Below are 27,299 nucleotides of genomic sequence, written 5' to 3' on the forward strand. Positions count from 1 at the left end.
AAGAAAGCTGAGCGCCGAAGTATTGATGCTTTTGAACTGTGGTGTTGGAGAAGACTCTTGAAAGTACCTTGGACTGCAAGGAGATCCAACCAGTCCATTCTGAAGGAGATCAGTCCTGGGATTTCTTTGGAAGGAATGATGCTAAAGCTGAAACTCCAGTACTTTGGCCACCTCATGCGAAGAGTTGACTCATTGGAAAAGACCCTGATGCTGGGAGGGGTCGGGGGCAGGAGGAGAAGGGGACGACAGAGGATGAGATGGCTGGATGGCATCACCGACTCGATGGACATGAGTTTGGGTGAACTCTGGGAGTTGGTGATGGACAGGGAGGCCTGGCATGCTGCAATTCATGGGGTTGCAAAGAGTCGGACACGACTGAGCAACTGAACTGAACCTGAACTGGACTGAACATAAAAACCATAAGAAACTACCATCAGAATCTTACTAAAACCCCAAATGGAGACTTGGATGAATGATCGAAGAAGAAAGAAGCAACTCTTTAGTTATTTGGACTGATCATTAGGGTACACCATGTTTGCTTTTTTTGTTTTTCTAATTGTAGTCTGATTTTCCAGGTACACGCAAACATTCAGTTGCAGATCCAATGAAACAATAGTTAAATTACTGTTTTCAGCACTGTGGAAAACAGCATGAAATGGGCAAAGATATGGGAAGAGAAAATGTCTGAAGTCTCAAAAAATGACACGTACCTCTTTTTTTATCCATTTATGTCTGCATTAAATAACTTACTAAATGAAACAAGTAAAGCAGTAACACTGAAGTCTTGCTCCCCAAAGACTTCTCACTCCCTCTCTATTTTCTGTGTCAGATGTCCCAAAGCAGCGGAGGTGGCATCTAGGGAAATCTTTTCCACTGGTCAATGGACATGAAGGGCACAGATGAGAGTCTTAGGTCATCTTTTTACCTTCTTAGTATCTCCTGGGAGATCCAAAGATCCTCTTTGGCAGAGGATCCCTCCCCCCCCTCCCCCCCCCCCCCCCCACTGCCAGAGGTCTTCAATCCATAAAATATACCTATTTGTGGTCAGAAAAGTTTTCAATGGCCACTGAAAATTTTGAAATGCCTTTTTTCTATTTTATTCCTAAAGTTCCGAAAATCTGCCTTTATTCTTCACAATCATGGCACATCTTTGGATATGACTTGATTTTTATTGCTTTAGATATGTTTATACATATCATTACTTTATGACCCATGCTATTTATCTATTAGATGGATTAGCAGTGATTTACAAGCAAAATATACAATACCTCCATTAGAAGAAATTTAATTGTATAACAAGAGCAGCAGTAACACCACCTAACATTTATTTTGCTTTTTAAAAATTTGCAGGCAGTCACATGTACTAGTTCTCTAACTTTTGCACTAATGCTTTGCAGTTTGCACTATTTATATTTTTATTTTATTTATAAGGATAAGGATATTTAGAGAGGTTACTGCCGCCGCTGCTGCTGCTAAGTCGCTTCAGTCGTGTCTGACTATGTGTGACCCCACAGACGGCAGCCCACCAGGCTCCCCCATCCCTGAGATTCTCCAGGCAAGAACACTGGAGTGGGTTGCCATTTCCTTCTCCAGTGCATGAAAGTGAAAAGTGAAAGTGAAGTCGCTCAGTCATGTCTGACTCAGTGACCCCATGGACTGAAGCCTACCAGGCTGCTCCATCCATGGGATTTTCCAGGCAAGAGTACTGGAGTGGGGTGCCATTGCCTTCCTACCTTTGCTCAAAGTCTGTAATGAAGGAAAGCAGGAATTTGATTTTTATTGAGCAATTACTATGTGTCAAGAGTTACAGGATGGTTCCCTCAGGGAGTGAAGAAGTGAAGAAAGTCTTTACAGCAGAATCCCTGCACTAGGAAAATTACACATTATCAAGGAGAAAGTTTTTGCACTAAATGATCTGGTCACCTTGTGCTCAGTCCTGTCTGACTCTTTGCAACCTCATGGACTGTATCCCGACAGTCTCCTCAGTCCATGGGATTTACCAGGCAAGAATACTGGAGTAGGTAGCCATTTCCTTCTCCAGTGGATCTTCCCAACCCAGGAATCACACCCAGGTCTCCTCTATTGCAGGCAAATTCTTTACCATCTGAGCCACCAGGGACGGGCATTCTTAGTGAAGTCTTTTTCTCTGTGTACAGAGATTCTTCCTTCCTCTGTTTGCAGGTAAGCTAAAACTCTTCTCCGGAAACTTTTTTGGATGTAAGAAAATTCTTGAGTCCTTGTTTAGCTGAAGACTTAAGCATTCTGCTTTCTAGAAAATTCTAGAAAATAAGCATGGAAGAATCTGAGGACAGATATAGTGAAGTACAAAATGTCCCTCTATTTACAGATAACTAGATCAGTTGACCTACAGAGAGAGATTATAAAATCTAACTCCAGAGGTACCACTAAATCTATTTTCACCATACTCAGGGGTGTGTAAATGATTTGATTTAATGGCATCATACCGTGATAGTTTGCTTTTACTTAAAATCTTACCAGTGAACCTTGAGGAGACACCCATACAGAGAAGTCAAGAGTCTTTTCTAAAAAGAAAAAAAAAAAAAAGAAAAACTAGGAAAACTCGTAGGACCCTTGCATTTTTACTGACTTCCTGTTCAAAAGGTGTCCTGGCAGTCAACTCCCTCCCTGTTGGGTGGACTGACACAGTGAGACACATTTCTGAGACTACGCTGACCTTTAACACTTCCGGAATTGGTTTATATCTGAGCCTATTTCTTCTGTAGCAGGATATAGGGCAGGATAATGACTGAGCTGAGTTTGTTCAGACTTCAGCTGAACAAACTGGGGACATTTACACAGTGTCCCCAGTTTCCCATCCTTACTATTATGGGTTGGGGGGGGGTGTTTATTACCCTGAGCTTGGTAATATGCACTCTTATTTGCTAGGATATTTGTAGAAAGATGCTCGTTTTGCAGAGGTCACAGAGAAGTCAGCGTGGAGGTCTGGCAGTTGCTCTTTATCGAGCAGGTAATTTTTTTGAGGAAGCATCCTTGGCGCCCATAATGAGAGTGAATGACTTAGCCCTAAAAGGTTCAAGACCCTTCCTAGACATTCGATGGAATGAAACCTTTGAACGACTGCCCTCTCCCTGCCCCCGCCGGGATGTCATTTACCAGGTAGGGATTGTGGCGGTCCTGGAGCAAATGTTTGCAATTTGGGGATTCAAAGAGTATTATCAAAGATAACGATGCACCTCTGAGTCACCTGGAGAGCTCTGTCTTCGCTTGAAAAGGATAGGACTGCAGAGGAACACCGAGCATGCACGGCTCCTTCCAAGGAGAAGCAAACCCTCCGCACACTGAAATCAGGGGCCAAGAGGCGCGAAAATGAAGGTTGGCCGGCAGCAGTGTCTGCTCTGGGCCTTTGGAGTGCAGAGTTGTCTTGGTATCAAGCTAAGCTCTGGCCTTTGAAGATGTTCAGTGTCAAAGGGGCGCTGCAGAGAGCAAAGGTCCCTTCTCTTCATGGGATGTGTCTGTCTGAGCCTTTTCCTGCTGGTTATGGGTGGAAAGGAGCATTTTACTCGCCATGGAAGTGACCTGTCATTTGAAAGGTTAAGGTCACTGAGTCAAAAGCTCCGTGTTGCTGATGACTGAGAAGCTGTCTGTGAAGGTCCCCGACACCCAGGAGGGGACCGCGGCTCATCTCAAAGCCCCGAAGAGGCAGAAAAAGTCAGAGCAGCAGGTCCTAGCGGCACGCCCACCAACGGGGACCTCTTCTTTGTTCGAGGGTGGGTCACACTTAGCAACCTGGCAATCACTGGGATTTGATGAGAAAAGAATGTTGGCCTAAGGAAACCGTACGGCATTGTATGGGGTGCGATGTGTGATGAGCTGTGTTTGCCTAAAAACGTTCGCAGGACTTGAACCATGACCCAAGAAACCGCGATGGTCATCTTAATAAAAGAAGTGTCAGTCGCTCGGTCGTGTCTGACTCTGCGACCCCATGGATTGTAACCCACCAGCCTCCTCCATCCATGGAATTCACCAGGCCAGAATACTGGAGTGGGTAGCCACTGCTTTCTCCATCTTATTAAAAGAAAACATTGCTAATTTACTGCTGGACCCAAAATGATCCAAAAGTTGATAGAGGCCCAAGCTGCTGTGTGTTAGAAAATATTTCTGATGAAATGGCAAGTACCTTCAAAAACAAAGATACAATTGAAATACTCTTTCTAATGAAACTGGTTTTTTTTCTTTTTGATACTCAAGAATTCATGAATAATATTCGAAAGCAGAAAACATGGTCCCTTTATAACCTTTGCAAATTCAGTTGAGTGTTAAGCTTCCTTTAAACTCTATTTACAAAGAATTCTACCAGTTTGCTACTTGATACAGTGGATTTAATTTTACTGTGCAATTGGAAAATTGACTTCTGTATACTCCTGAGGATTTTTTTTTCTTTTATATAAATTGGATTTCTGAAAATCGTTATTTTTCAATAAAATGCATAGCTAATGGTATTAAAGCTTTCTAAACCTTTCTACTTCCTTTCCCTTTTGCTTGAGGTAGATACGGGCTTGTAGCTGATGTATAGGAAAATAAATCAGAAAATACTTTAAAAATGAGAATTCTTAGTATGCCAGGCTCACATTTTCCAGTAGGGGGCAAGAAAGTACTGCATATAAAATCCACAGTTCTTTTTATTTTATTTTTCCCGAGCACCTTTGCAAACCAATTAAGTTCCTGAATAGTGAAATGCTAAGCATGGTAGGGAAAGGAATATTTAAATCCATTAAATATAATCTTGCCTTTATATCAGAGGGCTATTAAGTGTGATCTTTAACTGCTCAGTGGATCTCTCTGGGAGACAGAAGAATGAATTGGGGAATTTGGGAAAGGCCAAGAGAATGGGTTGTATAGCACTCTGGCCAAGGTGTCTTGTTAGCGCCAGGAGGCATCAGTGGAGCTCAGCCACAATGCCCAACTCTCTCTGCACATCGCCAAACAAAAGTAAACCACAAAAAACACACAAAAAACCCGACCTGTTAAAATGCTGAGTATCTTGTAAGACAATTTACTGTACTGACTCACCCTCCTAGTCATTCAAGTGGCTCTGTCTGTCTAAAGCGGCTGCTGTTAGTCTGTAGTAGAGACAGGCAGTCTTTAATTTATGTTACGGATAAGCAGTTCACGCACACACCGGCCAAAGCAACTGAGAGAATCCGTTACTCATAATTGATCCAAGCTATAAACTTTCTAGCTACGGTGCAAGCACTTGAACATCATCTGTCTAGTTCTTCCAGAACAGATTTCTAAATCCAACCTGTAGATTTTTACTGGACTTAAAAAAAGAAAAAAAAAAATCACTAATTCAGATGCATTTTCCGTGTTTTTTTCCTTCCTCTAAGTTCTTAATTTTGATGGGGTGTTTTTTTCCTTAACTTCGGTTTTTATGGGACAAATAGCTTGTAAAATCAAATCAATTTACTGCCTAATGCATTTGGGATAAATACATATACGTTGTCAGAAGCATAGTTTTGGAAAATGCTCAGTTGTGTTGTTTCAAGTATAGTATTGGCAATCATTTTCGTGTATTGTAATACATCTAAAGGAAATATAATGCCATTTGTCATAAATTTACCACTATTCCTTGGTCTGTGTAATATTTATTAGCTATATAAGTCAATCACTTCCACATGATCAGGTTATGTTCCTTTGGTTACTTGAAAAACAGATGGTGATTTGAACATAAACTAAGGTTCTTAGGGGAAGAAGTTTAAAGTACAATGATGTAAAAGACTATGGTAAAGTTGTCTCAATCAGGTAAGTGGCTTCCCAAAGGACATTGTCATAGTTTATAATCTCTTCCTTGGAAATAAATTTACTTTGTTTACAATACATTGTATTTTGGGTGATTTATACAGACACTAAAATGGAATACTAAACTTGACTTCCTTTTAGAAGTAAATTTTAACTTTTAGTAGACTCGTTTCATTTGTGATGGAAACTTAGAAGATCAAATGTAGGAAAAACTGCTTGGCATACTGGAGTAATGGTCAGGATTCCTTAACTTATAGGTGGCTTTGACATGACAAGCAGGCAGAACCTTCAGATGAATTAAGAAATGGTTGATGGGCATTTGGGGGTTTACTGGATTTTTCTGGAAACTCATTCCTCTACTTTGGCCATGTTTGTTTTTATTGTATTTCTAAGCATTTGTTTCGCTTCTGTTTCCTTTTGCAGACAGGAATTTGGTGGATTCTTAGTAAAACATCTATATCAGTCCTATTAAAATGCTTCTGATGGGGCATCAGTAGATATTTTTTCCTCCCTGATTTGTATTTGATAATTTTTCTTGCCAGTTAGAAAATCAGGATGTGTGGGTGTAAGGAAGAGACTCAAGACACGTTCCACTTATTTTAGTTAAAATCATACTCCTGTAAGAGGGGAATTGAAGTGGTTTTCTCAAAGAGGTCTTCAGTAGAAGGGAAGTTATTTTTACTTATCTCTTCTCTATAAGTTTGAATTAGCTTCCTCACTGGAAAAAAGAAGGAAAATGTTTTAAAGCAGAATATAGATTGAATTTTTAACCAGGTTTCTTCATATCCTTTTTATAGAGGACATTCTACATCTTTAAAGTTTTATGTTTTTTAAAAATTATTATTACTATTTATATTTGAAATATAGCTGATTTACAATGTTGTGCTATTTTCAGTTCAATTCAGTTCAGTTGCTCAGTTGTGTCTGACTCTTTGTGACCCCATGGACTGCAGCATGCTAGGCTTCCCTGTCCATCACCAACTCCTGGAGTTTACTCAAACTCATGTCCATTGAGTCACTGATACCATCCAACCATCTCATCCTCTGTTGTCCCCTTCTCCTCCTGCCCTCAATCTTTCCCAGCATCAGAGTCTTTTCTAATGAGTCAGTTCTTCGCATCAGGTGGCCAAGGGATTTCAGCTTCAGCATCAGTCCTTCCAATGAATATTCAGGACTGATTTCCTTCAGGATGGACTGGTTTGATCTCCTTGCAATCCAAGGGACTCTCAAGAGTCTTCTCTATCACCACAGTTCAAAAGCATCAATTCTTATGTGCTCAGCTTTCCTTATAGTCCAACTCTCCCATCCATACATAACTACTGGAAAAACCATAGCTTTGACTAGACGGACCTTTGTTGGCAAAGTAATGGCTTTGCTTTTTAATATGCTGTCTAGGTTGGTCACAACTTTTCTTCCAAGAAGCAAGTGTCTTTTACTTTCATGGCTGCAGTCACCATCTGCAGTGATTTTGGAGCCAAAAAAAAATAAAGTCTGTCACTGTTTCCATTGTTTCCCCATCTACTTGCCATGAGGTGATGGGACCCAATGCCATGATCTTAGTTTTCTGAATGTTGAGCTTTAAGCCAACTTTTTCGCTCTCCTCTTTCACTTTCATCAAGAGGTTCTTTAGTTCTTCTTCACTTTCTGCCATAAGTGCTATTTTCAGGTATACAGCAAAGTGATTCTGTTATATGTATATGCTTATATTTATTTATATATATCTCAATTCTTTTTCAGATTCCTTTCCGTTATAGGCTATTACAAGATATTGACTAGAGTTCCCTATGCTATACAGTAGGTTCTTCTTGTTATCTATTTTATATATAGTAGTGAGTATATTTTAATGAAGACGTTCTACATGTAAATCAAACTGAATCATTAAAATACTCTATCATAGTTGATTATGGTTTTAATTATTCTATTTGAAATTGTATGAATTTACATCTACATTTATACAATGCTAAAACAGTGACTTTCAGATCAACTTTTCCTCCCCATGTTAGAAAAGGGGAAAACTGCTGAATACAGGAAGATGCTATGCATTTGTTTTCTTCAGCATTTTTGGAAACAAGTGGATCAAAAGAACTTAAGAACGGAAAATTAAATGGTCATATTTGGATACTTATGTATTTTGCAGCCGAATGAACTCGACACACTTTACGGTAAAGAGGAGGGATGTTGTATGCAAGTTCGTTCTGGTCTTCTTGCTTTTGCAAAGTGTAAGAGTTCAGAGAAACAGAGTGTGTGGTCCCTCCAATGGGGAGGTTTATTTTCACACTCTGCTTGGAAATCCTGAATGGCGTAACCTCCTTTGGCGCTCAGGCTTGTGAAATGAGAGTCTGTCTGCCACTTGGGGAGGAGTTCCTTAGGTGCTGGTGGATGCTTTGGGTGGAGTGAACTAGAGATTAATTACCATTGCCTGGAAAAGCTGCAGAAACTGCTTCTTCTATTCAGATTGCTTCTCTTCCAAATTTGACTTTATTTTGAAAGAGGAGCAGTCACATATTCTATAGAGAAATGGGATCTCTAATGACTAGTGGATGATACAAATTTTAAAGGATCATAGGCACCTAGGAATATTTGCATTTTAGCAACTGGTTTCAACTGGTGTCTGAATTAGTAGACAGAGACACCATATGTCATACGGTCCCTAGATATATCATTCTAATCTCCCTTTTTATCTCTGCCGTGGTTCCCTTTCGGCATTTGTTCTAGGAAGGGTCATTCACTATTTACGACATACAGGATTCATTTGCATTTGTCACTCTTCTTAATTTTTAAATCAGCAACAACACGGAGTACGGGGTACAAATCTGCGACTGGTATGCAAATCATTCTGCAGGAGTTTACTGCCTGTGACACTTTTTATAAATAGTGTATGTGTAACAGTTTAGACATCAGAAAATAAACTTTAATTGGATGTGTGCCCTGCCCTTCTGTGCACTTCCCCAAGTGCGAACAGAGCCCATTTTTGAATGGTTTCTGCCAATTTCCTATCTAGCTAATGTTTGTGCTTAGTTTGGTTTGATCGTACATCTGGAAGAAACAGTCCTCTGAAGGGTTCCTGTGCGATATTGTCAATATCTACTCACATGTGGAAACAAAGGGCTTTCTGACCAAAGACTGTAGTGTGTTTTGTCATGGTCAGCACTTTAAAGCCAAGCTATTTTGGTGTTTCATGCATTTACAACTGTAAATTGAAAATTTCTCATTTTGTTTTGAAACCCAGGAGTTGGCATTTTTCAACAATGCCCCCTTAACTGTAATGTGACTAGATCTATTTTATTCACATATTGCAGATGGTTTGCCCATGTCCCCCAGGAGGAAAGGTATTTAAAAGACACTCAAAAACAGAGTGATACAAACTTTCTGAATAAAAAAATAAGCAAATAGAAATGAGCTCCTCAGCTTCAAAACAATCCCCAAATCCCTGGTTTAGATAAAAGCAAAATGAAAAGCTGTCTTTTAGCTTGGGGTCATTTGGAGACAGGCCGAGAGACATCAGGAATGACAATTTATGAGACTGATTATTTTCTTATTAACTTTGCCTTGACTAGAAAGAGGAAGATCATTGAAAACCTAACACGAAAAACGTTTCCGAGGAACTGAACCCAAGGGATAGAATTGGGTCCAGCGACCACCACGCCATTTGGAGTCTGAGTTTGGAAGAAGAGGCATTTTGACTTAATAAAGAGAATATTTATCTCTCCAGTGAGCTTCCTTAGGGGATATAACGTTTCTGGTCGCTGGGAGAACAGATGATCACTCGGGACACATGTGTTAGAGGGAATATGAACATGAGCTGTGCGTTGAATTTCAGTTCCAAGGTCCTTTAACCATTAGCATCAAGGTCTCTGAAGTTCCTCCTTGTGGGAATAAGCAGGATCCTCTCTGATGCTCAGGCATTTCCTGTGTCTTACTCAGATGGGGATAGAAACCATGCAGACGGCCTAGTAAATGATATTAACAACCGGACTACATGATCTATAACTGTTCCTCTTTTTCCCTCGCTCTCCATTCAAATTTTTCTCCTGTAATGCTAAGAAGTCAGTTATTTCTCACCAGGGACCGAGTGGGTCAATCACTTTTCCAGTGGTTTCTCTGATTCATTAACGACTGTGCTATAGGAGGAAAGTAATTAAGAGAGGGGAAAATACCCAACAAAATCTACACCCCGAAGCTGAGGAACACAGTGATACCGAGAGCCAATTCCTTGAAGGAACCGAGGCTTCCAGACCTGCCAATCTGGCAGGTCTTCAACATTTAAAAATTTTAAAAAGGGGAAAAATACCCAATCTGCCAAGTGTCACTATATTGTCAATAAAATCAAATGAACTGCTTTCTCTGAATACTGGTCCCCAAGGAAAAGAGCATGCTGATTACTTGAAACTGATCACAGATTTTGAAAAACTGCTTTATTCCGGGTATTTTTCCTTCTTAACTATTTTATTAAGAATGATCAAGTATTTTTCTATTATAAAGTTGACCTTTGGGATAAATTAATTATTGACATTTTAGACTATATAGATTGTGGCAACTTTGGAGCAAGGCTTTTTATTTTTTTTATTTTTTCCTCGTGTGCCTCGAGGCCTAATAAAAGTGAATCGGAATATTAGACCTATTAGTACTGTTTGACTGGAGTACAATTTTTCCTACTTTGGGATTTTCAATGTAACATTTATATATTTTCCAAGAAGCATTGACATAAAACTCAACCTGGAATGTTGACAATGAAAACAAAACAAGAAAAATAAAAGTTGAACTTTCATTTGAGAAGGAACCGAAGTATGATTATCAGTGAAAAACTATAAGCACTATAAAAGGCAAAAGGGATCAGAAATACAAGTTATCATCCAAAACATACAGAGGAGAAGGTGTTTCTAATGGGCATTTAATGAGGAATAAGTTGCTGAAACTGTAGTTATTGCAGTGTTGGCTGGAAGGAAATGAAAATGTGGCACTAAAAACAAAATATCTTTTGATTAACTACAATTTCAAAATCAAATTAAAAACTGAAACTGATTATAAACAGAATGGGTAAAATAACAAAGTTCAAAAGATCTCGGAGACTCCACATGTTTTACCACTGGTCACACGTGTTAAGAAGATGTCGCTATTCAGTCCCTTAGTTGTGTCTGACTCTTTGAGACCCCAAAGAGTAAGGGACTTCATGCCTCCTTGGCAAGGATTGTTATGTCTGCAGCCCTCTCCAGGTAATCAAGGCGAATCTCAAACACACAAACCCTGGAGTGCGCAGGTTGCTTTGTGAATGACCGCATCTGAGGTGGTTGCTGTGATGGTTCTCAAAGCAAGTTGTGTGACCCCCACTGTACAAATCTCTCGTTTTAAGTGCTGTGTGACCTTGGCTATGTCAGTCCATCATTCTGATTCTTAGTCTCCTGTGAAATGCAGCAATAGTATAGGCCACGCATGATGACTGTGGACATTAGAAATTAGATGACCATTTCACACACACGTTTTTTTCCCTTTCATATGTGTATGTAGATGTGTGTGTGTGCAGGTGTGTGTGTGTGTACACCATATATTTCTACTACTGCTTCCATCCTCTAGCCTGCCCAATAGACTTGACAGAATGCTGTTGCTATGTGACGTCAGTATTAAGCATTAATGATTTGCACAGATGTTGGTCTTTTAAAGACAACAGAATTGGATGGCAGTGGTAAGCTGTGCTCTCGTTCATGTCCTGATAGCATCTATTAATGTTTGTAGGTCGTTTGTGCTAAACTGAGGGTTCTCTTTACTCATTTAGCTTCTCATGCACCCCGTGGAGGAGGTGCTGTTATCTCATTTTACAGCGGGAGGAATTGGAATCTGGAGAGCTGGGGTGATCTGCACAGGTTAGTAACTAGTGGGGTTGGAATACACACCGCAGGACCCCAGACCCCGCCCCTCCACATTGTACGACAGCATCTTCCCCACCAGACTCCATCACACACAGAGCGAAGTCCGGCATGGAATCGTCTGTTTTACTGGGACAACAGTGTTCCCAAGTGTGGTGACATCTTGCTACAACATCTGAAGGTTGAATCATACTGTTACTAATTTAACCATACTCGCACTGCAGGAGGATTCTTTACCGTCTGAGCCACTGGGGAAGCCCCCTTACTCTTGCTAGTCCTAGTTTTTTCCTTTGGGAAACGTTATTGTTGTTGCTTAGCCTCCCATTGTGTCCAAGCCTCTGGAGCCCCATGGACCATCTCCAGCCAGGCTCCACTACCCGTAGAATTTTCCAGGCAAGAATACAGGGGTGGGTTGCAGTTTCCTACCCCGGGGGATCTTCCTGACCCAGGGATTGAACCCACATCTCTAGCTTCCTGCATTGCAGGTGGATTATTTACCACTAGCATCACCTGAGAAGCCCCTGGGAAACATTAACAAACTGAATTAAAGAAAATTCGAGTAAAATGTATTCTGTCTCTCCAAAGATATCAGCAAGACTGTGCCTTATACACTGTAAATTTTCTAGGACAGAACATCCTTTTTTCCCCTCTCTCCAGCGTGTTGATGTGTCCCCGGTATTTAGCATAATATCTGGCAAATAGCTGGTGTTTGGAAAATCATTTTTGACTGAATATAGTACAAGATGTTTTGGAATATAATCCTGGTTTGGTCAAAGAGCAGGATTGCCTGAAGATAATGCAAACTGCTGTCTACCCATTGCCTTGGGAAGTCTTACTTCCTCTCTATACAGAATCGGGTTTGTATCCAGACTTATGGCTTCATTGTTTGGAGCAGGCATGATTATTCAGGTTCAGTTCTGAGTTTTTTTCTTTTTAAAAATCCTCCATTGTTTGTTTTCTCGGGTTGGATCTGGATGTGTGATTGACTCAGTTTTATTAAGATTGAGGGGACACTTAGCTCAGGGCCTGGCACAGAGCGATGATAAATATTTATTTCTCCTCTTTCTTTTTAGTACTTAATGACATGTCTGCTGACTCTGCCACTGTTGATATTTGCAAAATTTCTGGACTAACAATGAGAGTGATGTCAGTGAAACGGGCTGAATCCATCTTTTGTTTTAACAATATGCATTATCCCCAAGTGTGTGATGAGTTTTCCGTGAGTAAACAGGGTGTTCAGACTCCAACTCAGAAGACAAGTAGAGATTCCTTTGTTATAAAGTTTCATAAAATGAGTTGTCCTTGCTTTTATTTTGTTTGACTTTATTTGAACGACAGTTTTAATATATCAGAAAGCTGATTCTTTTTTTTCTTAAATTGCGTGTTACATCAACATCTAAGAAGAGTAAAATCTCTTGATCTAGAGTGTATTCTCATTTCTTGCAACTGTCTATTGCTGTCATTCCGTCTACATGGTTGGAAATGACCACTGTGCATATGTAAAATCCATACTGGGAGCTTCCACAGTGTTTATCCCGTGTGTACAAAGTTGCTGCAGTCGTGTCTGACACTTTGAGATCCTATGGACCATATAGCCCACCAGGCTCCTCTGTCCAAGGGATGCTCCAGACAAGAATACTGGAGTGGGTTGCCATGCCCTCCTCCAGGGGATGTTTCCAATCCAGGTTTCGAACCTGCATCTCTTATGTCTCTCATATTGGCAGGAGGGCCCTTTACCACCAGTGCCATCTGGGGAGCCCTGTTGTTGTTCAGTTGCTAAGTCATGTCTGACTCTTTGCAACCCCATGGACTGCAGCATGCCAGACCTCCCTGTCCCTTACTGTCTCCCGGAGTTTGCCCGAGTTCATGGCCATTCAATCAGTGATGCCATCCAACCATCTCATCTTCTGTTGCCCCCTTATTCTCCTTCCTTCAGTCTTTCCCAGCATCAAGGTCTTTTCCATTGAATCAGTTCTTTGCATCGGGTGGACAAAGTATTGGAGCTTCAGCTCCAGCATCAGTCCTTCCGGTGACTATTCAGCCTTCTTTATGGTCCAACTACTGTACCATACATCTGTACATGACTACTGGAAAGACTATAGCTTTGACTAGATGGACCTTTGTCAACAGTGTGATGTCTTTGCTTTTTAATACACTGTCTGGGTTTCTCATAGCTTTCCTTCCAAGAAGCAACCGTTGCTTAATTTCATGGGTGCAGTCATGATCTGCAGTGATTTTAGAGCCTAAGAAGAGAAAGTTTGTCACTGCTTCCATTTTTCCCTCTTATATTTGCCATGAACTGATGGGGCAGGATGCCATGATCTTAGCTCTTTTAATATTGAGTTCTAAGCTGTTTTTCCCACAATTACTTTTGACATCTAGAGGCAGAATTTGGCTCTTCACCCAGACTTAACATTCTTTTATCCTCTGCCTTTGAAATAATCTACTGGCAGGTGGTGTTTACTTACCCTGGGGTTCTGGAAGTTCCCTGGAGTTTTAGAAAGCACTTTTCCTCATAAGCTTCCTGTGGAAGTTACTGCTTTGTTTCACCGCTCCCACATGCTTTTTTTGCTTCCTGTTTCAGAAGGAATTATCCACTTACGTGGAGGCAGGTCCCCTGGTTACTCTGGTCTGTATCCAGCGCTGGTCATTGTCTGTTATTCCACCATCAAACGTCTTTGAGCTCTGATTCTATTAGCATCTGTCGCCCAGTAAAATAGGGGAGGCTTGCGCTTGTGTGTGGAAAGGCTACGTGCATTCAATGTTGGGCACTACAGATGCACAAGTGGAGGGTTGGGCTTTTCACATTTCATCTTAGTGCCAGGGGATCTTTAGACACAGGCTCTGTGTCTGGGTGGTGTCAGGACTTGGGGCCAGGTCCAGACCTTTTCAAGATCTGTAGGTGCCTTGAGGGTAGGGTGGGGGGGCAATGAGCTTAGTAACAGGGAACTTGGCACAGATCACAGACTCTGTGGTTGAATATTAATAGACAGATCTTCTTTCCTTCTCCTTTCTTTCCTTCCTTCCATTCCCACCCGGGAGTAGACCCTGCCTCCATGTGTAGAGAGGTTTGCTTGCAGGGGCTCTTCTTGTTTCTTTCTCTCAAGTTTGTTCCTTTTTCCCATAGCTTGATTCCAAAAGTAGCAAGAACAGTTTGCTTGTGCTATTACAACACTTTCCCAATGGGTTTCCTATTGACTTTTTGTCATTTTGGTTTTTAAAATTTGTATTCTGCACTGTAGTGATGGATATCTATCTACAACATGACTGTAAACTGTGTCTCTTCTCCAGTTAAAACATTGCACGGAGTCCATCTGGCAACAAGGATAAAAGACACTTCCCACGCTGGCCTCTGCTGAGCTCAGAAACAGACCTTCCTCACTGTGGTTTTCACTTCCCCTGATCACCAAGCCAACTTGTGCTGTATCATATCGTTCCTGGGCTAGAATGCCTTTCCTCTTTTCCTCTGCTCATTTTATCTATTTCCATTTATTCTTTAGGCCTCTTTTTAGAGTTCACTTTCCCCAAGAAGTGTTCTCTGATGCATAAATCCAGCCAAAGTGCCCCTTGTATGATAATAGGACTTCCTACATACTCATCAAAGGTTTACCATGGATGTTAGTCACAAGGTTATTTTTCAGTATCTGTCATGTTCATTGTTGCAGCCCCAGCATCTATAAGAAGTGCTAATTGGCACTTTTAAATCATTGTATAACTTCCCCTCATCAAACACTTTACCAAGTATGAATGCTTCATAGTCATTTTTATTGGACTAGACAACTTGATCTTATTAAATTCATACTACAATCTATAGGGTAGCTATTCTCTTTATTTGGGGGAGTCCCTGGTGGCTCAGTGGTAAAGAATCTGCCTGCCAGTGCAGGTTCAATACCTTGGTTGGAAAGATCCCCTGGAGAAGGAAATGGCAATCCACTTCAGGATTCTTCTCTGGAGAATTCCACGGATAGAGGAGCCTCGTGGGCTATGATCCACAGGGTCACAAAATAGTTGGACATGACTTAGTGACTAAACAACAGAGTATCTTTATTTTAACGGATGATGAACATGACCCTTAAATAGTTTAAATATCTACTCATATCTTTGTTAAATGTCCAAATTGGAATATAAATCTGGGTTTTTCTACTTCCAGAGCCTATTACCTTAATTATTCTAGTAGACAGAGCAAATTTTTTAGAAATTGGTTCCACAATTGCATTTCTTGGAGTCTAATTCAACCAAATCATAATACAGTTGGTCTTGCACTTGTGCTGTGTTAGTTTTCCTATTGCTGTTGTAACAAATTACCACAAACACAGCAGTTCAAGATGATACAACTTTATTACGTTCCAGTAGGCTAGAAGTTCAACATGGGTCTTATTGAGATAAAACCAAGGTGCTGGCAGGGCTGTGGTCCTTCTTGCTTTTTCTGGTCTCTAGAGGACACTCACATTCTTTGTCTCATGGCCTCTTCCTTTGCCTTCAAAGCTAAGAAGATAGCATATCCCTAACTCTGCTTCACTCATCACATCTTCCTATGTCGTCTTCTGTCTCCCTATTCTACTTTTTTTAAAAAAAAAGATATATCTCGATGTGGACCATTTTCAAGTCTTTATTGAATTTGTTACAATATTGTTTCTGTTTCATGTTTTGGTTTCTAGGCCCAGAAGCATGTGGGATCCTAGCTCCCAGACCAAGGTTTGAACTTGCACCCTTGTGTTAGAAGGTGAACTCTTAACCACTGGACCACCAAAGAAGTCCCCCTACTCCACTTTTTCAGGATGTTTATGATTACTACATGGCTAATCCATCTCATCTGATTCAGTTCAGTTCAGTTCAGTTGCCCAGTCGTGTCCAACTCTTTGCGACTCAATGAATCACAGCATCACCAGCTCCCGGAGTTCACTCAAACTCGTGTCCATTGAGTCGGTGATGCCATCCAGCCATCTCATCCTCTGTTGTCCCCTTCTCCTCCTGCACCCAATCCCTCCCAGAATCAGGGTCTGAGTCAACTCTTCGCATGAGATGGCCAAAGTATTGGAGTTTCAGCCTCAGCATCAGCCCTTCCAATGAATACCCAGGACTGATCTCCTTTAGGATGGACTGGTTGGATCTCCTTGCAGTCCAAAGGACTCTCAAGAGTCTTCTCCAACACCACAGTTCAAAAGCATCAATTCTTCGGCGCTCAGCTTTCTTCACAGTCCAACTCTCACATCCATACATGACCACTGGAAAACCATAGCCTTGACTAGACAGACCTTTGTTGGCAAGGTAATACCTCTGCTTTTCAATATGCTATCTAGGTTGGTCATAACTTTCCTTCCAAGGAGTAAGCGTATTTTAATTTCATGGCTGCAGTCACCATCTGCAGTGATTTTGGAGCCCCCCAAAATAAAGTCAGCCACTGTTTCCACTGTTTCCCCATCTATTTCCCATGAAGTGATGGGATCAGATGCCACTATCTTAGTTTTCTGAATGTTGAGCTTTAAGCCAACTTTTTCACTCTCCTCTTTCACTTTCATCAAGAGTCTTTTTAGTTCCTCTTCACTTTCTGCCATAAGGGTGGTGTCATCTGCATATCTGAGGTTATTGATATTTCTCCCAGCAATCTTGATTCCACCTTGTGCTTCTTCCAGCCCAGTGTTTCTCATGATGTACTCTGCATAGAAGTTAAATAAACAGGTGACAATATACAGCCTTGACGTACTCCTTTTCCTGTTTGGAACCAGTCTGTTGTTCCATGTCCAGTACTAACTGTTGCTCCTGACCTGCATATAGATTTCTCAAGAGGCAGGTCAGGTGGTCTGATATTCCCATCTCTTTCAGAGTTTTCCACAGTTTATTGTGATCCACACAGTCAAAGGCTTGGCATAGTCAATAAAGCAGAAATAGATGTTTTTCTGGAACTCTCTTGCTTTTTCCATGATCCATCGGATGGTGGCAATTTTATCTCTGGTTCCTCTGCCTTTTCTAAAACCAGGTTGAACATCTGGAAGTTCATGGTTCACGTACTGTTGAAGCCTGGCTTGGAGAATTTTGAACATTACTTTGCTAGCATGTGAAATGAGTGCAATTGTGCAGTAGTTTGAGCATTCTTTGGCATTGCCTTTCTTTGGGACTGGAATGAAAACTGCCCTTTTCCAGTCCTGTGGCCACTGCTGAGTTTTCCAAATTTGCTGGCATATTGAGTGCAGCAGTTTCATAGCATCATCTTTCAGGATTTGAAATAGCTCATCTGGAATTCCATCACCTCCACTAGCTTTGTTCGTAGTGATGCTTTCTAAGGCCCACTTGACTTCACATTAGGTCAGTGATCACACCATCATGATTATCTGGGTTGTGAAGATCTTTTTTGTACAGTTCTTCCGTGTATTCTTGCCACCTCTTCTTAATATCTTCTGCTTCTGTTAGGTCCATACCATTTCTGTCCTTTATTGAGCCCATCTTTGCATGACATGCTCCCTTGGTATCTCTGATTTTCTTGAAGAGATCTGTAGTCTTTCCCATTCTGTTGTTGTCCTCTATTTCTTTGCATTGATCGCTGAGGAAGGCTTTCTTCTCTCTCCTTGCTCATCTGATTAGCAACCTTAATTCCATCTACAGTTTTAATTGCCTTTGCCATGTAACTTAGCATATTCACAGATTACAGGGGATTAGCAGGTATATATATTGGAGGTGATAGGAGCATTATACTAACTACCACACATGCACAGTATTAGTAGGCTTTGCTGCCTTTACTGACTCTAAAATATAAAATATGCTCACAAAGATGGCAGAGATTGGAGTGGACTGGTGACCCAGAAAAGCTTTAGAGGAACAAAGTACCTTAATGAAACCCTAAGTTTGACTTTTCAGGGCCCCAAATATTAGTCACTCTCTAAGAACTGACAGTGACACCATTTACAAGAAACTAATGAATATCTTGGAATGGAAATTTATTACTTTGCAATAGGAAGCTTTGCAAATTGACACTGTCATCCACAATCCATGTATTCTCTCCCATGGAAGCAAAATTGAATTTAAAAAAGTTAACTGGAGATAAAATTCGAGCTATGGAGGTAGATAATCTTAAGCACACTTTCTCATGGCTAGGACAGTTAAGTGATTCCTGTCCTTAAGAACTATGTTGCCTTAATGGTCAGAAAGACTCAGCCATCTCTCTCCTTTGACCTGTATATGATGAAGTCTGCCAGGATCTCAGGATGTCTCTTTTATCTGTCTCACAATGTAACATTTCTTCTGCCCACATGTTCTTTTTAATATTGAGTTATTACCAATACAGACTTAAGAGATGTGAGTGAGATTCCTAGTTCAGGAAGATCCCCTGGAGGAGGCATGGCAACCCACTCCAGTATTCTTGCCTGAAGAGTCCCGTGGACAGAGGAGCCTGGCGGTCTACAGTCCATGGGGTCGCAAAGAGTGGGACACGACTGAAGTGACTTAGCATGCACAAATACTAAAGCTGAGCTTTCCACAGGTTTGACTCTAGAATCCATCTTTCAATGACCAGAATTCCCTGATTCCTTTTTTCCTTTTTTCCACTTTTTGAGATAACACTTCTCCTATGATGACTTCACCGTATGGATACTGTTATCAAGTAGCTATTTCTAGTTTATCTTTTAGAGAGAAAATTACCTTTCTCTTCCCAGGGGTCATTTCCTGTATTGAGTATTTCCTTTGCCATCTAACTGGCTGTAGGGATTATATGCCTTTAATAACCTCTTTCCATCAAGCACTGGTGGCATCCTCCATTCAGAACACCGTCATCTACTTATTCTCCACTTTATCAGGGAGGCCCATTACTTTCCCCTGAATCTGCCTTGAGCATTCACTGGTGGCTGAGCCCTTACATTTTCTCACTGTATTCTTAATATTAGTGTGAATTCCTGTCTCATTCTCCAGGCCTTTCTAATCTGAGATAATGGCTTTTTTTTTTTTTTTTTTTTTTTACCTAAGGATCTCTTTGGAAAATTTTTTTTTTTTTTGCTTATTTCCCCGGAAGTAAAACACATCTCTTTGGATCCCTCTGACAGTTTTCAACACCATTTTAATAGTTCATGTGACTTTATATTCTGAGGAATGAGGAATTGTGTCTTTACAATGTAGCAGAAGACCAAACAGGTGGAAAATGTACACAATCTGTTGATGCCATTTCTCTGTCTACCCAGATCTTCTTCATGGCATTTATGCATAGAAACCCTTTCATTGTATCTCAAAGAATTTTCACAGATAAAGGAAATAATTAAAAACTTCCATCTTTCAAAATCCATCTTCTGTCTTTATTCTCAAAGAAAGTGAAGCATGCTGACTGGTATTTTAATACCAGTAACCTATCAAAGTTGCAAATTGTTGATTTCTTTTTACTGTAACTTGCTTAGCAATTAAAATGGTGTCACAAAGATGAAGTTTTTAGTCAGGCTTAGCAGAAGAACCATTCCTCAAGGAAAAGCAGAGAGAGAAAGATTTGGTGTAGGATCTCTTCGTACAATCACACTTTCTGATAGTGCCTTGCACATGAAGTATTTTACCACTGCTATAAATAAAGTTTTAAAATATTTTAGTGTCTAGGAAAATGGAGGAATTATACTAAAGGACATTATCATTTTCATTTGGCATATTCCAGCTTCTGAATTATGTATAAATTGTTGAAAGAAAGTTTGGTTCTTGCTATGATATATAATAAACAGCCAGGAAACTAATTCAGAGACACCATTTAAGGAAAAAAAAAAACCCTTAAATCAGAGGTGGCTTGATTTGCACTTCCAGTAGTTTAATATTAATTTTCCTGGTCCTAATACAACTGCATTAAAGTGAACTTTAAAGTAATAAAATTAGAGAAAAGAAAACAAATGATGGAAGTTTATAAGGAAATGGGGGTTTTCATGTAACTCGGGAGAGAGTCAAAGTCACTCCCTTTTCCTCTAATTTATAATGTTAATTTTGCAAGTGTTAATCTTTCTCAAAGAACTTGAATTTGTGATGAAAAGAAACGCTCAGTTTCTGAAACATTAAAGGCCTATTTTCCGAAGAAACTTCTACAGTGAATAGTTTTTGTGAAAAAAAAAATTACCATGCCAAAAAAAGCGAGGATAAGGAAACTTTAAGTTCAGATTCCCTATGAAGGAAAAAAAAAAAGAAGTGCTAACTCCTGGTATGTGACCTCATCGCTGGAGGAAGTAGTTGGACATTGGAAAAGAGAAAGAACCAGAATCTTTGGCCTGAGTGTCCTCACTTCCTTAGTCACAAAGGTGTGGTCATGCAGTCCGTTCAGGCAAGTACTATCAGTGAGCGCAATCCTTTTCCCACTTAGCAGCTTATAAACACGCGAGGACTGCACAGGGAGCTGATTAAAGGAATGCTTCTGGAGCTGGGCACCGCCATGCTGATTCCAGTTCCTCTTGATCTAAGGACCTGTGGTTCAAGTCTCGGGGAGGGAATTCCTCCTGCAAAGGAAAGGCATTTATTGGATGACTAGTAACCGAGGCGGTGTGAACTAGTAGCGTTCAGTGTGGGGAGGAAGGTGGGAGGGTCGTAAGCCCGTTGTTGAGAACCAGTGGCCTGGGCCTGGGGGTGGGCTCTAGGGGCAATTTGTTTCTGGGGTCCCCCCGGCAGCTGCTGTGACATAATCAGAAACAGGGCTTATTCTGCGCCCCTGAAGTCGCTTTCAGTGGACCAGGTCGTGGGCCGTTTCCCCTGCGACACCGCTTTACTTTCGATTTTCCCGGACTTACAGAGGTGTCTTCCAAAGGAGCACTGCCTGCCGCCATTTTGTGTCTGGGATTGCAGGTTCATTCTTCCTCCCTCCCTTTCTCCTTCCTTCCTTCTTCTTCCTACTTTTCCTCTTTGCTCCTCTCTGAGTCTCCTTACTCTTTTTCGCTCTTAATAATGTGCTTCCTCTTCTATTTGTTTTAAACTATTCACTCACTTTTTCCACACTGGAGTGAACCCCAGGTGTTCAGTGTCCCTTCGCCCAACCCTGTACTAGAAGGGATCACCTCTGCTTTATCCTTCTTCAACCATCTCCTCTTCCAATGCTTTCAAAAATGGAAATTTATTACCACAAAAGTGGTCTACTCTTTTCTGGGGGTGGTAACCTATCTGGGGGCTTCCATGGTGACTCAGAGGTAAAGAATCCACCTGCCCATGCAGGAGATGTGTGTGTTCCGTTCTATCTCCTGGAGGAGGAAATGGCAACCCACTCCAGTGTTCTTGCCTGGAGAATTCCATGGACAGAAGAGCCTGGGGGGCTACAGTCCAGAGGGTTGCAAAAGAGTTGGACACAACTTAGCGACTAAACAACGACCTCGTATCTGTATTCTTTTTTTCCCCCCAAGTTTTTATTCCACGTTCTGGCTTCTGTTTGTATTTTTCTACCTTTCTGACAAAAGCCTGTGCTGGAACCATGTGTCTGCCTTGATCTGTGAGCTGGTTTCCCACCGCCTGTCATACATGGATATGGATCACTTTGTAGGTGATCAGAGTTCCACCCTTTATTTCCTTCATCTTAACTCTTTTTAAAAAGCTATACATTTCCTTCTTTAGTTCTCCCAACGAATGTTAATGGTTCTTTCTGGGAAATTGATTCCTGAGGGTCCTCTAGATAAACTAAAGAAAACCTTCCTTTTCAAGTTAGTTTGTGTTCTCCTGGCAATTGATCAATCTATTACCTTCCTCTGAGTCTTGAGTGATACTGTTACTGGGAATAATTCTTTGCAGTAGAAGGAAGATCCTTGCATGCGTTCATCAGACAGTAATTTAGTGTAACTATATTCAAGCTACAAAAACCTTTGGGGATATTCTTCCAGCATCTGTTCATTCGTTCACTCATTCATTCTCCAAAAATCATTGGTTTTTTTATTATTCAGAAGAACAAGATCTCTCAGTCTCAGAAGACACTTTTGGGTGTTGCTAAACCAGGGAACATTTTTTGAATTCTGATTATACTTGTTATCTTGAAAGCTAAATTATAAGTTCCCTAAAACGAAGCCCATTTTTCATTCATGTTTGTGGCCTCCAGACTCTAATGCTGTCATTGACACCCATAAGCCATTGTCGAATATGAATGACTGAAATAATCATCCTCAAAATGGGCTTGATTAAATGAACTGAATCACTCTTGCGTAGCTGAAGGCTCAGATGAGAGCTAAATGGAGATACTGATGACAAATGTCAGTTAATTTGGGAAATCTGGTTTTTGGTAATATTCTAAATAGGCAAGAAGTCAACATATCATATTTTCTTAGTCTCAGATTCTCCTCCAACCACTGTGACACCTGCTTTTCAATTTCTTCTTTTGGTGGGAGGCAGGTTGAATGAAAATTTTGTTAATGTTTTGGGGTGGGGGTGAGGATTAACCCCATAAGGGTCTCACTGGAGCTGCCACAGAGAGCCACTCAATCAGAGGGAGGCAGAACCAGACCTGATGTTTATTGTGATGAATGATGTTTGACATCCAAAGCACTCAGGACATAATAGTGACCTTGAGAGCTCATGAGAGGGCAAAGGAGAGAGGAAAGATGGGGCTGGAGGGGTGTTTTGGAGGAAGGAAGACATCTCATAGAATGTTTGGATTTTGGATTATGATATGACATCATCCCATCAATTACAAGTTTTCAATTTCTGGTAAATATTTTATAACATTTTTTTCTTTACATGTTACTGTATAAAATGTAAAGTGCTAGGTACTGTGTGCTCTGCTCAGCTGTATCCAGCTCTTTGCCACCTAGGGGACTGTAGCCTGCCAGGTTCCTCTGTCCATGGACTTTTTCAGGCAAGAATGTTGGAGTGGGTCACCATTTACTCCCCCCAGGGGATCTTCGAATCCCAGAGATTGAACCTGGTCTCCTGCAGCTCCTGCATTGCAGGTGGGTTCTTTACTGCTGACCCACCAGGGAAGCAGTGTAATTATTATTTGTTAGTTGCTCAGTCATGTCTGACATTTTGTGATTCCATGGGCTCCTGCCAGGCTCCTCTGTCCATGGAATTTTCCAAGCAACTGAAGTGAGTTGCCATTTCCTTCTCTAGGGTATCTTCCTGACCCAAGGATCAAACCTGGGTTTCCCACATTTCAGGCAGACTCTTTATTGCCTGAGCCACCAGGGAAGCCTAATTATTATTTATATGACATTAAATCATTTGTTATCCTGGAAGAAATATACTTTAAGCAGAAGTATGTTTTAAAATAATTTCCTTTAAAAATTAGAATAATAATTCTATTTGTATTTTCAATGTTTCATGGAGAATTCTATCACTCTTTTCCCCATTCAGAGAAAAGCTGTATCTAAAATAAAAACAGAATGAAGTATGAAAAGGAAATTTGGGACTTGGAACCAGAGAACACAAAGCAAAATTTCTTCTCTTAGTAGTAATACGATTTTTGATTGTACTTACTTGTCTTGTGTAAAAATATTTAAGCCAAATTCTCAGTTTTTTTCATAGGTTACCAACAGTATGTGATTTATGAATAAGTAAATGTGAGTATTAGACATTTGGTGGATTAGATGTAATTAAACAATGCAGCTATTTCACCCAGAAGCCAAAGCTGTCAGTGCTTCCTAGGGTAAGAAAAATAGTGATTATTATTTATAAGGTACTTATAAATGCCAGGTTTTCACTATTTGTTATATATTTTGTCAAAAACATTGGACAACCCTATCTGATTACTAGTATTATTTCCATTGTACAGGTGAGCAAATTGAGGTTTAGAGAGATAAATAACTTATCCAAGGTCACAAAACTAGAGCACAGGAGGTTTTATAGGTTCATATAGCTTGGAACCTAGATTTAGTAAATAAGGAATTAAAAAAAGAAAGCTTGAGCTAAATGGTACAATACATATAATACAAAAGTAGAATTTAAATTTTCATGGTAATAAAAAGAACATTTTCACTCTCCATAGCTAAAAGGGATGTCTCCTGTTTCCTAGAAAGAGTAAACAAACTTTTTAAGGACTTGTAGACATAATTTATGTGTTTCAGTTCTTAGCAAAATCAAATCCCTCTTCCTCTCTGGAAGGTTTCCAAAATTGTAATGAACTGTAATTAATAACAATGTTTTTTTACTTGAGGAATCAAAGATCTTTATCTTTAAAATTTATAGCATGATCTTACTCTACCAATGTACTATTCATTCTAAATTTGCTGAAATTTATCACAGGCAAAAGCAAGCAATTACATGAAATTACTTTAAAGGATAATTTAGGTTTTCTGTTCCAACATTAGTTCTAATTGTCTAAATGCTTAGAAGTCCATATGTTGATTGAAATATGTTTGACCTATAACATTGTGTAAAGTTAAGATGTACAATGTGTTGATTTGGTGCATTTATATATATTATATGATTGCCATTGTAGTGATAATTAGCACCTCTATCATGTCATATAATTATAATTTGTTTCCAGTGGTTAGAATAACTAAGATCTAGTCTCTTAGCAAGTTTGATGATTATAACACAATACTGTTGTCTATATTCATTATACCATGTATTAGATATGTAAGACTTATTACTTGCAAATTTTCGCCCTTAAACGGCATCTCTCCTGTCTCTCCCATCCCCCAGTCCTTGGTAAATATTATTTTGCTTTCTGTTTTTATGAATTTGGCTTTTTTAGATTCCTCATATGATATCATACAGGATTTGGCTTTCTCTGTCTGACATTTCACTTAGCATAATGTCCTCAAAGTCCATTGATGCTGTCACAAAAGGCAGGATGTCCTTCCTGTTCAAGGCTGAATAGTGTTCGGTGGCATATACATATGCCACATCTGTATCCATTCATCTACTGACGGACACTTAGGTTATTTCCGTACTTGGACTATTGTGAATAATGCTGCCATAAACATGGAGGGCATATGTATTTTCATTGTTGTGTTTTGATTTCCTTTGGGTATATACCCAGAAGTGGAATTGCTAGATTATATGGTAGATCTTGGGCTTCCCAGGTGGTGCAGTAGTAAAGAATCTGCCTACCAATGAGGGAGGTGCAGGAGATGCATGTTCGATCCCTGGGTCAGGAAGATCCCCTGGAGAAGGAAATGGCAACCCACTCCAGTAGTCTTGCCTGGAAAACTCCATGGACAGAGGAGCCTGGAGGGCTATAATCCATGGGGTTGCAAAGAGTTGGGCACGACTGAGTGACTGAACACACACAGAACACATGGTGGATCTGCTTTGAATTTCCTGAAGCGCTTCCATCTTGTTTTCCATAGTGGCTGAACCAGTGTACATTCCCACCAATGGTGCGCAAGGGTTCCCTTTTCTCTGGATCCTCACCAACATCTGTTTTCACTTGTCTTCTTGATGATAGTCATTTTAACAAGTGTGAGGCTCTATCTCCTTGTGGCTTTTACTTACACTTGCCTGATGATTAATGATGTGAACATCTTTCCATGTGCGTGTTGGCCATTTGAATGTCTTCTTTGGAAAAAAGTTCACTTTGTTCCTCTGCCATTTTAAAATTTGGATTGTTTGAAGGTTTTTGTTATTGAGTTATTATATGAGTTCTTTATATATTTTACTGACACATAGTTTGGAAAAGTTTTCTCCCATTCTATAAGTTGTCTTTTAATTTTGTGAATTGCTGCTTTTGCTGTGAAGAAGCTTTTACATTTGCTGTAGTCTCATTTGTTGAATTTTGCTTTTGTTTTAATGACAATATTGATGAAGTTTTCATATATCTCTTCGAGCATGGAATGATATGCCATTGCAGGTTCCAAACCCAGGGGAGACAACCTTATTTTTGTCAACTCATTCTTGGAGGAAACTGGTTTTACTGTGGCACAAAATTTCTTAACAAGTTGTTTCACTCTCCATGTTCTAATTTCAGGGTGCAAAAGTCAATATTATTAAATACACTTGGATTGATGACTTAGAAAACTTCCACAATGATTTCATATGCACTTCCTTAAAATGATTATGCATGATAATCAATAAAATTATTTTCTGTTTTTCCATTTTGTGCCTTCAAGTAATGGCCATCAACACAGGTTGGAATGACCATAGTCATTGGCCAGTTTTAGATTCTAGAAAAGAAAGGCTCCCCCTAAAATGAAATCTGATACTCAGAGTTTCTTCTGTTCAGCTTTTCTGAATTTCAAGAATTTTGACTCAATACAGTTCAAATGCGTAGTTGATATTAATATGAATAGCAATATCAAAATTGGTTTATACTGTTGGGGCACCATATTGCCTCATTGATCTAAGGGATTTAGTGTCCCAAATTCAATGCTCACCTCCTCCCCAACCGTATGGATTTGGGTGTATGGAACACTTGATATTTTGTTTATCTTATAAAGTGTTCTTTTAATTTTGGTGCTAAAAAAGTTTGTATTAAGGCTGTTACAGAATTACACATGACCTTGATCCTCTTTGCTCATTATTTTGTTGTTGTAAATTAAATTGCTAAAATGAAGAAGAATGTAATTCTCAGCAATAGAGAAGGAATATCCTCATGCTTACTTGGAAGTGAAGCAACTAAGTTATCAAAAACAAATGATCTCATTGTGAGTCAAAAATATAATACATTGAGAGTTTAATATATTCTAGGCAGTGTGCACTGTGACACACACATCTCATGCGATGTGCATTTCTGCTCCCACTTTATGGGGCTCGTGGAAGGTAAGCAGCTGCTCAAGGTCACTGCACTCACTCACGGCAGAGCTA

The sequence above is a fragment of the Bos indicus genome, chromosome 12 (assembly GCF_029378745.1).
Source record: "Bos indicus isolate NIAB-ARS_2022 breed Sahiwal x Tharparkar chromosome 12, NIAB-ARS_B.indTharparkar_mat_pri_1.0, whole genome shotgun sequence".
NCBI classification, from domain to species: Eukaryota; Metazoa; Chordata; class Mammalia; order Artiodactyla; family Bovidae; genus Bos; species Bos indicus.